The 16017-nt window shown below is 31.7% G+C and overlaps 1 protein-coding gene across 4 annotated transcripts in view; it reads right to left on the reverse strand.

Annotated features, from left to right (window-relative positions):
• The window catches only part of PCDH7 (protocadherin 7), a 356517-nt gene that overhangs the window by 160499 nt on the left and 180001 nt on the right, over positions 1 to 16017 (reverse strand). The gene's annotated exons all lie outside the window — the stretch shown is intronic.

Below are 16017 nucleotides of genomic sequence, written 5' to 3' on the forward strand. Positions count from 1 at the left end.
TATGCTCGTGAATGCATTTCCCAGGTAAGAAATGCTGAATCTTCTTACAGTTTGCTCATACATTTCCAAATGAGTACCCAAAATATACAATTACTGGAAATTCAAATTCTCCACATGTTGAGCCATCCGGTAAAACATTTGTCCTCAAAGTTGTTTAGGAAGGCACATCAGGTACAGGTGGCTAGTTGATGAAGTCCAATCAATAAGGAGACTAGCTAAATGAAGTGCAAAAAAAAATTATAATGGATTCTTTTACTCTTTGGAATCGATGGCAGTAACCTTCATTTAGAAAGGATGTGTGTCTGAGCAATAACATGTAGCAATATTTCTCAAGCTGCTAAAATGAAAAGAGCTCAGAGGCAAGCATCTCTCCATGTAGCTATATTATATCTTCTGTTCTTTTCGTCCCTATTGTGGCAAGAGAACTGCCTTAATCACTTCAGAAAGCCATGCCTTCTTCTCAAGGAAGGAAAAGAAGGTCTTAGCACTGATGCTTAAATATATATGATAACTACAAATGAGCAGCAGGGGCAGAGAGGGATTTTAAGTTGCTTAACGACGAGGCCAATTGTTAGCAAACTAACTATGCCAGATTCTCCATGAAAACAGATATTTTTACTTAATCCCATAATGAAATATGCATCACCTTTTCTGCACGTATGTTTCTAAATAAATGAAGTGATTCCACATTCAATAAAAAGAAATATTATTATTTTCATATTCAAAACAAATTATAATATTTTAAATGCTAGTACCAATTAATTCATCACTCTACCTTTGGAAGGCATGTCTTCTCCCAGCTACTAAAAATTTAATAAGATATAATATTTGAGAATAAACGAGTTGGACATACTTCTGTGCAAATGATCTATATGCTCTTTAACTTGTTTATGTCAGCAATTTCAAAATTCTTTTCCAATTATCTAAATTTGTTATTGTATGTAAGGAAGCTCCTTACTCTTAAGCAAGTTTGAGCAAGTTTAATAATTCAGATCAACTGAGAGGCATAATTAAAATAACTATTTTCTAGAGAGGCAGGGGGTTTGCACTGCAGTTAAAAATATGTGTGCCCAAGTCTCAAAATAGCTAATTTGATCTTATATTATAAAAAACATGTTATTTAACACAGTCTAGTAGTTCCGAAGTAGTGATAAGAGAATGGAAGTATTTTTCTTGTATTTATCCTATGGAGAAGAAAATTGGGGGAGGGGGGGAGTCACTAAGTTTGCACACTGTGCTTATTTTTTTGCTTGTTTTGAAATTTCCAACATTACTGAGACAATATTAAAAGTATTAAATAAACTGTTTAAACATCTTTTTAGAGCTTGCTTTACTGAATGGTTTGCACAATTAAAAAGTTAATTGCTTTGTTTCCACAATCTTTGGAAGTCATGGAACCAACTCCAGAAGCAGGTTTCTAATGCTGTATTTTTCTGTACATATGAGTTATCCCATTAAGTGAAGCACTTTCTCCACCTTGGCAGAAGAGTGTCATGAAAATATGTGTGTGAGTGTGTGTGCGCGTGTGTGTGTGTATGTAGAATAAACAATCAATGATATAGAGACATAAGGGACATAATCATCAAGTTTAACCAGTGAATAATACATCTGGTATTAATTCTTACCTTCGTATAGGTATACTGTACAGTAAGTCTTCACAAGATGTCGATAGATTGTGCAACTTTAAGCTAAATAATGGATAACCAACTCTTAATATTGAGTCTATTATTCATTATCCTAAAGGGAAAAACATCTATTACCCTCTTCCAGACTTTTGTGATATAAACACTTGACTATTTCCCCTGTGATCCCAGGTAGCAACCTTTTGTCAAAGCACAATTTAGAGTGGTTCTTGATAATGAAATAAAATATGGCTTTACACAAAATAAGAAAAAACAAATTGTTTTATAACAACAAATATAAAGAGTAATCTCCCTTGAAAGTAGGTAGAGAATGGATTATTGCTTGCCTTAGACAATGAGACAACAAGAAGATCAGTGATTTGCTCAAAACCACATAATAAATGAGTGCTTTTATTAAATATATAATAAAAACTAATTTCTTCCTACTTAAAGACTTTTTAAAAATAGAAATAATTATAATGACTACAATAGATTTTCATAAGCTTTGAATTCAGTCATGCAAATACAGCTCTTTAGAGTTAATAACAAAACAAGAATAACAAATAATAAGAGCTATTATGTATTGAACACCTAGTGTTATCAGATATTGAGCACAATTTTACATATCTTCTTATCAGTTACATCATCTACATAAAGACAATATTACCTTACTCAGAGTTTGCCTATAAAGCAAATTGATATGTGGAATCCTCTGATTAGCACTAATGTACCATAAAAGAATGTTTATTATTTTAATTTTCCTTTACCTTTATATCATTTATTTTTAGATACTTAATGTGGATACTATTTCATCATTCTTGTAAGCTTTCTGAAAGATTATCCTCTTTACATTATGTTGCTCTTTTTTGGTCTTTCTCTCTGTGTGTTTATGTGTAAGAGGGATGAGTCTATAATTCATTCGTCTCTGACATTAGAGACATTTATTTCATGATGAGTTGGTCCTTTTTAAATCCTATCAGCTCTTAAATTCAAACTGCATTGTAATTGGCATATTTTGCTCTGTGTTCTGAAAATTATCTCAAATACCCCATAAAAGTTGATTTCTAAAAGAACTCATACAATTCAATGACAAAAACACAAACAATCCAATTAAAGTACGGGCAGAAGACCTGAATAGATATTTCTCCAAAGAGGAAATACAGATGGCAACGGATATATGAAAAGATGCTCAAGGTCACTAATCATGAGAGAAATGCAAAATCACAATGAGATATCACCTCATACCTGTCAGAATGACTATTATCAATAAATGAAAGAACAAGAAGTGTTGGAGAAGATGTGGAGAAAAGGGAACCGTCATACATTGTTAATGGGATTGCAAATTGGTACAGCCATTAAGGAAAACAGTCTGGAGGTTCCTCAAAAAATTAAAAAGAGAACTACCTTTTGACCCAGCAATTGCACTCCTGGGTATTTATCCAAAAAAACATAAAACAATAATTCGTAAAGATCTATGCACCCCTATGTTCATGGCAGTACTATTAACAATAGCCAAGATATGGAAGCAACCTAAATGCCCATCAACAGATGATTGGTTAAAGAAGTTATAGTTCATATATACAATGGAATATTACTCAACCATTAAAAAGATGAAATTCTACCATTTGCAATGACATGGCTAGACCTAGAGGTTATTATGCTGAGCGAAATAAGTCAGAGAAAGATAAATATCATATAATTTCACTTGTATGTGATATCTAAGGAACAAAAAGAACAAACTAATCGAAAACAGACTGACAAATATAGATGTCAACCTGGTGATGGCCAGATGGGAGGGGGGTTGGGGGGCTGGGAAAGCAATGAAGGGTTAAAGAAGTACAAATTAGTAGTTGACAAGTGGTCATGGGAATGGGGAGCATGACACAGGGAATGCAGTAAGCAGTAATTAGTGGCTGCGTGTAGAGCCAGAAGGAAGACAGAGTAATCAGGGGGATCATTTCATAAATTATATAAATGTCTAACTAATGTACTGTATACTTGTAACTAATTTTTATAAAGTTAATTTCTACATTAATGAATATATTTGGCTAAATGAGCAGTTTAATAGGAAATGTGCTATGAATTGTTGCCGATCTGGCAGATTCTGTCTACACTCTGTGATTGGCGATCATCTTTATGAGGCCTTCCTTGCTGCCATGAATATTTGAGAGTTGTCTGTAATCTTAGCCTTTTACGAATTGCTCTGCCACTGGGCACCAAATGATCTTTAATAATTATTTGATGAATATCTCTGTGAGTTACTGGTTTCTGTCATTTGCTATTCCTTAACAAATTTAGAAAAATATAAACAGGACTCTTGAAGACAGAAGCCATTTAGCTGCAGACAACAAATGTGAAACTATTAATATGTTTTCTTTGTCTATGGTTTTCACATAACAATATTTGTTATTAATATTGGCTTTGTTTACAGGAGATAGAGCACCATGTGTTCTTAGCCTTAGAAACCAATAGGAAATTTAAAAAGGGCCAAAAACAATTTACCTTTATAACAAATAATAAATGAAGCCAGTAAACATTTTCATAGGCAAGAAAATAATAATTTATTTAATAAATATTATGAACATTGTGTCTGATTTAATGTTAAAAAAAGATTAAAAAAACTGTAAAACCAGAGAATTTTTAGTTTCTGTAAATTAGTTAACATAACATAATAGCAATTTGATATAATTTTATTAAATGCTAACTATTTAAAAACATATATTCATGTATAACTGCATAATAATCCTTAAAAGAAGATAGAGCTGTAATTACTATAATTATTTTATAAGTGAGTGAGATATTATACGAATTGTTCCAGGTTCTCTTCCTGAAAATATGATGTAGCTTGACCTAGGACTCAAACTTCTGGCATTAATTCTTTAAAAATATGCATATTATATTATATACTATACCATTGCAGAATTAAGTTAGATTTAGAAAGGACACTTTAAAACTGAAAATTTATAGAACAGGTGCTCCTAAAAAGTATCCCAAAAGAAATACAGAAACTTCATTGTCTGAGATGATTCAAATATAATGACTTTTGGTGGAGAAAATGAATTGTTTGATCTTCAAAATGTCATAGATAAGGTATTATAAGGGAGAAAATGTGCATGGGATGAAGTTGGGAGAGGTAAAGGAGTAAGTTTATTAGAATGGATAAAATAAAGAAAAAATATGAAACCTCAGAGGTAATCTGTGGGACAGTCCTCTAGTCCTCCTTCAGAAATTAAATGACTCTCAGTGTAACTCGGAACTTTTCATTAGAGTAAAGAAGAGTAATATATTTTCTCCACTATTTTCAAAAACTTAAAAAAAAAATGCCAAAGGCTAAGTAATCAAGTCAGACGTCTTGTACTTTGTGCTATGTAATAAAATGTGGTTACTTAAGAAAAACACACATGGAGACCTCTAAACCCATGGACAATTGATAGAACTAATTTAATAGCTACTTGATCCTGGGGACAGAGATAATACTTAGACATGGGCTTTAAAAGAAAAAGCATGTGGGTTGGATTTCACAAAAGAGGATAAAAACTGTTTGGGGCTGAAATAAGCAAGAATTAGATTTTAGATCTTCATTATTCTGGGAGAAAGAGATGAACCAATGTTGTCCAGGAAACTAGAAGTGCCTCTCAAAATTGAATTCTCAAAGTGGTGAAGGCTGAATACAATTGATCACACTGAATAAAGGGCAGCAAGCTTAAGGGGGAAAACTCTGATAAAATATGGTTCTGTGTGAACACCGTTGCTTCCAATCACCTTTTCAAAGATGATGTGTGGTTAATGTAGCCTCCATCAAAGTGAAGGGAAAAAATAAGAATTGGGCCCTAAACTCAATTCCTTCAAGTATTTCTGTAATTGAATACTAAGTTTATTTTAGGTGAGAATTATTGGCAAAATGTGGATTATATCAATAATAATTTTTAAAATTACCCATCAGTCTGGGAGATGTTTTTGACACACAGTTTTGAGTGTCAGGTATCAGGTACTCAAGAGTAACTCTGCCTGGTTAAATTATGGATAGTTGGTTGAATGTTTAGATAATGCAAAGACAACTTTTAAAATGAACGAGAAGCAGGGAGGGAAATCAAGTTGAGCTACATAAGCATACCTAAAGCTGATACTGAGAAAATCATCTCATATTTTAAAAAAGTATATGCAAAATCCTTACAGGATAACCTTAAAGAAAAACAACCACACAACAACCACAAGTTAAAGACATAGGATTGCAATTGGTGCCCAGGACTGAAAGAGGCCCTGAATCTGGGGAGCCAAATCATCTGTTTTTTCAGAAGATCTCGATCAATGGTGCATGTGTTTCGGCAGACTTCATCCAGCCTCACGGGCTCTGGCTAAAGAAGTCCTTCTTCTGATTCCATGCTCTCCAGGCAGTCTTTTAAGAGGTACCCTGATTTTCTTTGGGTGCCCTTAGAGATAAAGAGTGTTATTGACTTTGGAAGGAAGCAGGGACTTTCCTATTTCTTGAATGGAAGGAATATTCTCTTGTTTAAAATGTAATATACTAATAATATTCCAGTTTGACATCACAGGATCTAATAATATTGTTGAGAATTGGGCTTGGCTCTGTACAATTCTGTGCACTAAAAAAAATTGTAATTTTGGGATCTAGAGGCCCCTTGATAATAGATAGGTAGCGTTCTCTTGGCTCGTACTATATTTCCACACATTCTGTTCAATATTCCAAGACATGGGGAATAAATATGTCAGACCAGAAAATAGACAGTTCTAGAGATTTTTGTTGGACCAAATAAATATCTGCATGATTAAAAAGGAGGTACATTTTTATTTGGAAATTGTTATGTAGCAATTAGATTATCTCGGGCTGGAAGACAAGTTTTATCAATATAGTCCCTACTAAGCAACAATGGACACAGAGAAAGAAAAAAATTATGTGACATTGAGGGTTGTCCTTCCTTAGATAAAAACAAAATCAAAAGTGACATCTGCCTGGCATATCATTATTAGTAAGTCTTTGCACATAGTATTTTTGGAGGCATTTCTTACCTCGCATGGTGTACTAGCTGTGGTAAGCATCTTTAACATTGCATTTTCATGATATTTACATGTAAAATAGACTGAAATTTAACAGTCTTTTTATTATACTATTTGAATTTATTTTTCATGCAAATTCTTTTTTCATTATTTTCTGTTTTGAGGCATTTCTATTTGCATAGTATTATTAACAATTTAATCACAAATTAAATTTTTTTGGATGATGACCAGGATGATATTATCAATTATTGGATCTCACCAAAATTACAATTAGATACTATTTTAATTTCAAGGCAGTGAGATGGATAAATGCTGGCCTAGTATAAAATAAAACACAAAAGTCATATGCAAGGCCAAAACTCATTTAAAAGAGTAATTATATAACTCAAAGAAAGATAGCAATAGCTATTTTACAGAAATTTTAGATTCTGTAGTACCTTCAAAAAATTCTGTATAAACAAAAAAATCTCTGAACAATGGGATCATAAGATGATTAGAAATTTATTAAGAGAGATGTCAAGGGATGCAACCATGCCCCTGCCTCTTGTAATGACATTATAATGGACTTGTTGACCTGAGAAAGAAATTCTCAAGTATGTTCTTACACATTTCCTGATCTTCAGCTTTCTCAATTGCCTCACTTCTACTGAATATCAGTAACATTGGGCTCCTGGTTCATGTAACTAAATTAGCAAATTTTTTGGACATCTACATGTAGGAATTATTCCAATGTGTCATGAAATGTCAAATAAGTCAAAAGTTCTGTCCTCATACAGCATACAGTAGAGTGAGAAAGAGGGGCTGTGAAAAATAATGTAACTGTCAGCTGAGAATCTTAGTTCTCTTCATTAATCCAAGTCTGTATGATCATGTGTCTACTTCTTTATCTTTATCTCTGAATCACTGGACATTTGACACTACTACTTCTCCAATTCTAAATTTCTCTTCAGCCTACTATATCCAACAAACAATTCCCCATGACCTCTTCAAAAATAGATAATAAGTGAATAAATAATAAATAAATAAATATCTTTCTCCTCCACCTACCACATTTTGTTGGGTTTTCCTTTTCTTTTTATTTATTTATTTTTTAAATAACATATTTCTCAGTCACCTGCACTGAAACTTACTTCTCCATTATTCTGTTATATTTCAGTAGTTTTTTAGATTCTGTGTTGGGTATCATCTCTTCTCTGGTATCATATGCTGACGTGATGGTCTCATCTCCCAAGATTTCATAATCACCAGGGTGCTAATGACTCCTGAAGCTGTATTTCTGCTACGTATTTATACTCTAAAGTTTCAGATGTACATTTCCAATAACCCGCTGGATAGTACCTGACTATTTCAAATCCCATTTGTCTTAATCAGATACATTCTCCTGGAAACACGCTACTCTTCCATTTTTCCTAGGTTGGCAAATAGCACCACTGTTTTCCCACCCTCATTGCTTGATATTCTTGGTAGCAGTCACTGTTTTCTATAATCTTCTCCATATTTCTGCTTATCAAATCTCAACTTACTCATCTTTCAAGGGTTGGCTACACTTTTTCATATTCCCAACTCATATCCTCCTCTATCTCTATAGGGCTTCTCCTGCCTTTACTTCTAAATACGCAATTCTGTACATCTCACTCTCCATCACAGTATTTAAATGCTTAAAAGGCAGAGAGCATGTCCTATTCACCTTTGGATCCCTCATTGGAATTTACATAGAGTAAATGCTCAACAAATGATTATTGAATTTAATGAATTTTCATAATAGTCTAAATTCTCTGTTCATTGTACAAAATTTAATCTATGGTTGCTATGACCTTTTGCTAAAAATGTTGGATTCGTGAAATACAGCCTCACACTGAATAGAAACAATGTGCATAATTCAGTATAGCTCACTATGGCTCATGGGAATGCAACCCCTGAGAAACATACAGCTTTCAAACATGTGTGGGTCCCCTAATTACCTCATCGATGTATATGCTGAGCATTTCAGAGCAGAAATAAAGTCATAGAAAATATGTATTGCAATTGAAGTGACTGAGTAGATGATTTTTAAACAGTAGGGCACTGTTCTACTATTTTTTTATTACCAAACATTTTATAGTATTTGTCACAGATTTCATATGAACATGCAGTATCAAAAAACAATTTCTTTCGAAAGTGTCATATTTTAGAAAATCTGGGTTTAACAAAGCACTTAAATTTCCATGTGTTTCAAGTATTTTATCATTTTGTAATAAGCTTATTGTTATACTTTCTAAATAGTAAACAGAAGGCATACAAAATGAATATTGTCTCCTCAAAAAGATCTACCTACATAAGTTAAATAAACATCAGAAACAAGATTTAAAAACAAGGTAACCTATAGTCTATATTTCAAATAGAAAGGGGATATGACATAAAGACAAATACGCATAAACTTAACTTTAATTTTGAGATAGAATTACAAAAATGATTTGCAAACACAAGGAATAAACTTTTTTTTCCAAAAAATAAATCTAACCTAATCCGATCTACTCTAATCTAGTCATCATTTAGTGTGAGTAACACAATTAGTCTTCTGAAAAGTAATAATAACTTCAAGAGATTATTCACAGGCTCTTATTAAGTTTGGAAGGCCTTATTTAAAGCACAAACTGTTTTATTAATTGCTAGTATTTATAAATAAGGAGAGAACAGAGACATAAAATTAATCTGTTCTGTAGTTTAGAGCTGGATTTACTATTAGTTGCCAATTTGACCAATGATAAATTTTTGAGTTTTTTAACTGATTGTTTAGCATAAAAAAAGAAGAAAGCTATAGCAAAAAAAAAAATAGTTTTAAAAAAATAAATTAATTTGACTTAAGCTCAACATGAAGCTTTCAAGTCAATTTAATAGTTATTTTGAAACTGTAGAAGATGGGTAGGTAAAAAGAGAAGATGTATAAAGATAATATGTCAAGGCCTTCTTCCAGCCCAATATGTTATTTATATAAAATGTGAAATTTTAATAAGTTCATATATAACTGTTTCATCTACATAATTTTCCTTTCTCTTCTCTGTACTTCATAAACAGTCTGAACTCTAATGAGCTTTGCCTTTTTCATGTTATAGTGAATTCACTGAAATCAAGGTTGTATCTCCTCAACATAAGGAATTCCACCATGAAGCAGGAATTCTTTCTCATTTACTTCAATCTCCTCAGAAAGCTTTGGTCATATTTTATTTTCAATACATATTTGTTGAATCAAAATGAATAATCTAGCTTTGTCACCATATAATTACTCCATTAAATAAGAGACAAGAAGAATATTATTCTGCTTTGCTTTAATAAAGAAGAGAATGCTTTTCTTACAAAAAAAAAATACTGCAATAGAAAAGGTAACAAAAGATAATGTTTTATTCTAAAAGAAGAATATTGAGATGAAATGGTTTTTCCACAAGTGGAGTAATCTCTGAGATTGAGTGTTAACTACACTTTAAGAGCCAAGTTCCAAAGTTTCTTTATCATCTTAAAGATGCTTACAAGTATTGTTCTATTTTAGCAACTTCAAGTTTTTTACACATAATTTTAGAAAAAAATCTAAGAAAGAAGTACCTACAATCTGTAAGCAAAAATAGAATACAGGAAATATGATGATAATCTATTAACCAAATAATGTAAATGAAATGCATTATCTAACAAGTGTGCTGTAATTTAGATATGCAAATGTTTTGTGAGTCTGGAGGCAACAAACCCACTAACTAACCTCCAAAGTCACTTTAAGATTTGATGAGAGCTCATTCTGTCCTTAAATGTCATAAGGGTTCAGCAGAGTGATTTAGTTTTAAAGGACCAAATTAGAATAAAAAGGGCAACATGGCCATATGTTTTATTAGTGTTAATTATTAATACTGAGATTTAAAAAGAAAAGGCTGAGAGTTCAGTAAGCATACTAATTGGACACTTTTTTCAGTTTGTTTTCCCTGTCAATGTGAGTATGTTGCAGCAGTTCAAAGGGAAATATACACCTGGAGAATACTCATTCAGCTGGAACATTGAGTATAAAATCTAAAAATATTAAAAATGAGAGAGAAAGAGAGAGAACATGTAGAAGAAAATAATGGCTTCTCCAACCATAAATGAAAAAAAAAAAAAACCCCACAAAGAGTTGGATTGATTCAGTGTCAATGTGGATCCTAGTAATGTTTAAAGGTCACTGCTGCTGGGTTTCAGCCCTTGGTACCCCACAGAAATGAGAAAATCACAAGGTCAGAATATCACTCTTACCGGTAAAATTAGGATGCTATTCTTGTGAGACTAAACATTTTATAATGTTTTTATGATTAAGCCATTGTGTTAGGTCAAATCTACCTAGTTAATAATAATCACAATTATTTATCACTATTTAAATAATAGTAGTAAATAATGTTATCATTGATTAACATAATGAAATTATTGTTGCAATTATTTTTTATTTATAAATTATTAGGTGCTAATATTTTATTTAATTTTTTCCACAATTTTGTGATTTATTATTGAAGAAAGTGGGGCTAAAGAGGTCAGAAAATTATGTTCCTACTAAGGAGAAACCAGGATTCAAACCGATGTCATTAGATTTCAAAGCCTGTTTTTCTTTAAGCCACTACATTCTATGCATAATGTTGCCTCTTCTTTAGGTTCTCTTAGATTGTGCTGCTCATTTTACTGGAAAACTGGAGCAGCTATAGCACACATTTTGATTGGCTGAGACCTCGCTTAGAGACAGTCTCTATAATCACATTTCTCTATAATCATTAAGAAAATGTACGAGTGAATAGGGATCTCTTGAAGTGAGGGTATGTGGACTTCTTAGGGATACTTGGAAGGTACAGAGCCATGGGGAAAAAAAAAAAACGGAAAATGCAGGCTCAGTCAAAAACTGGTACATATAGTGGCCTGGTTAAGTGCAGAACCACGGAAATGAATCCTTTCCAAAGAACGTTAGTCTCTTCCTACAGAAAAATTTTCCTGGGCTTGACATTAAAAAGTGCACAAGCATCTTTGGAAAGATGGAAGAGACAGCCTTGTTACATAATTCAATCTAAATGAAAACAGCGCAAGTCAATAGCAACTGACTAAATGATAGTACCTTTCAGATGACTGCTGAAAATTGGGTCAGTGGGAGAAAAGTAGTGAAAAGATCCTTTATCTCACACAAAGATAAGAGTTTAGTCTGCATTCTCATTTCCTTTAGTCATATAAAAATGGTGGTTCATTCTCAAATAATACTTCAAATGGACCGTTATCTATTTCTGCAAGGAATGTAAAAAGTCCACGGCAGATGCAAAGTGGGTTTCTGGTGGTTCATACCATGTTTCAACCTTCAAGGACAATGTAATTTAAACACTATTTAAAGCATGTGGAGTGAGGAGAATAAATAAAACAATTAAGTCTGAAAAAGTTTGGAAGTGGGGAATTCAAAAACATTAATGTATACAAATCAAAATTATGCTTTAAGTGTCTGAGAGAATTAAGGGGCATAAAATGATTTAGGCATTTAGAATGGCCAAATTTCTGACCTCATTTAACTTTTTAAAATATGCATTATGGATTAACTGCTATTTTCCTATTTTAATTTATTTCTATGTTATACTATTTGTAAATGTACTATGTACCTACAGAAAAAATATGTACTGTTTTCTATCTTTTGTTCACTCTTATCCTGACCAAAGTTTACACTGTCGAGCAAAAAAGTACAAGTGTTTATTCTATTGGCCTGCTGTGGTGCCAACATTCCCACTGACTTGGATAGAAATCTCATCATCGGACTCAGTCCTGTTCTTTGATTTATGTAATACATGCATTATCTACTATTAGAATGCACATATGACATGTGGATTGAGAGTAAGGCCCAGAAATACTTCTGCCCTGCCCACATTACGACATACTATCAAATTCACTCAGCATCTCACTAAGAGACCCAAAGATATCTTTCTTTTCTAGAGAGTAAAAGATATAAGAAAAATTGGATAGAAGGAGAGAATCATAGATTGGTGAATCTGGGTAAGATTTTAGAGTTAATTTAGTTAATTAGAGATGATCAGAAGCAGACCCGGAGGAGTAAGTGATCTACTCAATTCTAGTGGCAAAATTGAGATTAGAGGTCAAGTGGGGCATTTTTTTTTTTATGTTTGAGATATTAAATACTACATCTGATCAAAACTACATAGCAAAGACAAGCTAGCCTTGCAAATATGATTCAGGAAGACTCTGGAAAAAGTAAACAGACCATGGCATGAAGGCAAGGGCCAAGATAAATATTTAAATAGACCTGAAGAGACTGTTAAATGCCACCCCAAGAAAAAGGGTAAAGACTCCTGCATAATTCAAAGAAGGGCAAGCTCTTGCATAGTCAATGGTTGCCCTTAATGTGGTTGTGTTTTTAAGCCTAATATTTGATTTTCACTTGAACTATCAATCCATTGCAGTAGGTTTCAATTATTTTAACATTTTCATTATCAAATATTTTATCATTACTAAACTTCCACCATGAACTCCATATCTTAAAGTATTTGATTCCACTAAATGTATTTTAATAAAATCATAAATAACCAATTTCCCCAATTTTATCAAGGAATCAATGTAAAATATCATAATATTGATAAAATGATTAAAGAGGAAAAATATATTAGTGATCTTTTTCATGAATAAATGTATAATTCATAGAAGTTTTCATAAAATATTTTTAATGATATAATTTCCATTACTTCTTTTCAGAAACCCATGGCATATAAGTATCCCAGATTTGGATTCATCAAAATGTTAGTCTTATTGTAATTATTAGCTCAGGTTTCAAGAAATTATGTTTATTCTTATTTTTACAGTGTATTCTTTTTCCTAGGTAATAAGAGAATAAAATTTCATTTGTCATCTGTCACTAAAGTGGGTTGATATATAAGGTAAAGCTTGTTATGAAAAGGATTAACCCACGGACTCTCAATAAAATTTTGGTTATTATGCTAAAGTATAGAAGGCAGATAAAAGCTTTTGGAAAATATAAACACATTTCCCTGCCTATCGACTTAATTTTTTCTGTATTTAGTTATGTACTTACTACAGCATCTGTAACAACTTATTTTTATCATCAGCTGTCCCAACTTACACCCAGTTTACATTGACATTAAAATGTTATATATTATTGCATTGAAAATTATCTTTTAAGTTTTACAATAAAAGTTAATCCAAAAATAAGTTATGACTATATTGTTTCACATAGGTTAAAATTTAAGGAAAATATTTGATTTAATAATATTTAGGAACTAGGACAGCATCCAAAATGGTATTTTCATGGAAAATCCAATACAAATCCTGATTAAAACCTAACCAAGCAAAACACTGCCGATTACCTGGATTCCAATTAAATGTGACAAATGAATACTTGACAGGTTTCAATTCCAATTTTGTTTATGTCAGAATGACCCATTAATATTGAAAATGAAATTACCAGAATTCAAGCAATACAATTGGACTTTACAGCTAGACGTTAGTCTGAAAACTTGGACCCAATCAAACTCTTATTCAAATGTCAACTCCTACATTTGGATAAGTAAATCACATCTCTTTTCATTACCTATAGATCAGGGGTAACGTGAATCACAGCTAGCAGGTGATGAATGGTTATATAAACTTAGAATTTCGAGTGTCAGTCACATATAAAATCAGGAAAAAACAGTTATATTATAATGGCCCTTACCGTTGCCAAACTAAAAATGTAGTTATAAAAATAACTAAAAGCCTTCTTTGGGAACTGTTTCTCAGTAAACATGCTAGTCTCTTAACAAGCTCATCTGTTACGTTTTTTATGACATGTATGTTTTCTAAAAAGTAACCAATAAGTGTTTGCCATATATAATTATGTTTATTATTTATCATTTCTTTCTTATTTTAAAGACATTGAACCTCCTTAAACTCAAAAATAGAAAAACAAAAATAACATTAAAATTTGATTATAATGCCAATGATACAAAGTTTTTTCTATTAATATAGCTGATATCCAGGAAATACTTATACATTATATTTTTTATAGTGAGAAAAGTACTTTTAAAAACAAATAAAATTATATAATAATATCAAAAAGTAATCATAGATATAGTAATGCTCTTAAATTAACCCTGCTTGTCTAGGTATGTGTGTATACATGCATGTGTGTATATAAAATATTATTACTGTATTTTAAATTTAATATTTACTTTTGTGTAAATCATTTCAAACATATTCGCTTTAAATATATATTCATCAGCATCACAATTCATGCCAAAAATCTTTTTACTTATTTAAAAAATACTAAAGTTAATTCTTAAAAATCATATCAAACTCCCATTCACGTAAACACACACCACCATACACACAGATAAGCATGCCTTTATAGCCATAAAGGCAAAATGCCATTTAAACTCTGAGTAATTAATCAAGAAAGATTATCAGTATCAGACCCTGGTATCATATCGTCTCATCCAGATAACAACGTGGGAAAAAAATAATTATTTAACATTGTTTAGCTTAGTGATAATTTCATTTGGGGTCACTTATGACATATTATGCTCTAATATTGAATTTTAATATTCATAGGTAAATTTCCAGAAATTATCAGTTTCTCCTGCATTAATATGCTCTATTTGCATACCATCTCTAAGAAACTGGTATATAACAAAAAGTTAGAATATCTTACTTCACTTGGGGGATGGGATGGTGAAAGACATAAATTCATTTCAAGTTCTCACTGAAGATAAAATGCATGTAATTCTCCTTCCTTCCCCTATATATACTCTCTTTTTATATTTGAAATAATAATAAACTTAGTAAGAACTTCACCATTCCATTATTAGTCATAAATCTATTTCTCAGGCATTTATTTATAACCTGAAATCCAAAAAAATAAATCACCTAATGGTCTTTGGGAACATAAACAATGTGTAATGTTTTGTAAGTACTATTTGTAATCTAATTTTATAACTTAAAAAAAATGTATAGAAGGTCAATTGTAGTAATTATGAAAATCATCTCACAACAGAGTAAGAATATGAAATACTATCATTTGCCTTCCTACTGTTCTCTTGCACAAAAAAACTTATACTTAAGTGAGAGAAAAAAAAACTTATACTTAAGTGAGAGGGGAGTTCTAACAGCATTTATAATATCTTTTTAAGAACAAGATAGGCAATGTTCTCCTTCTCTGACTCCATTTCAGCTATCACTGGAAAGGAAGAGTTTGAAAATGCTTTTCAGGAGAAGAGAGAGTCAAATAAAGTGTGTTTATCAACATATCTTTTCACTAAGACTGGACAGTTGCAATTGAAGAAATAGTTGCATGACAAAAATGAATAGAAGAAAACAATAACGCAAGACCTTTCTCAAGTTGCTATTGTTTAGGTATTATGCA

Source organism: Pteropus medius, unplaced genomic scaffold (assembly GCF_902729225.1).
Source record: "Pteropus medius unplaced genomic scaffold, Ma_sr-lr_union100, whole genome shotgun sequence".
Classification (NCBI taxonomy): domain Eukaryota; kingdom Metazoa; phylum Chordata; class Mammalia; order Chiroptera; family Pteropodidae; genus Pteropus; species Pteropus medius.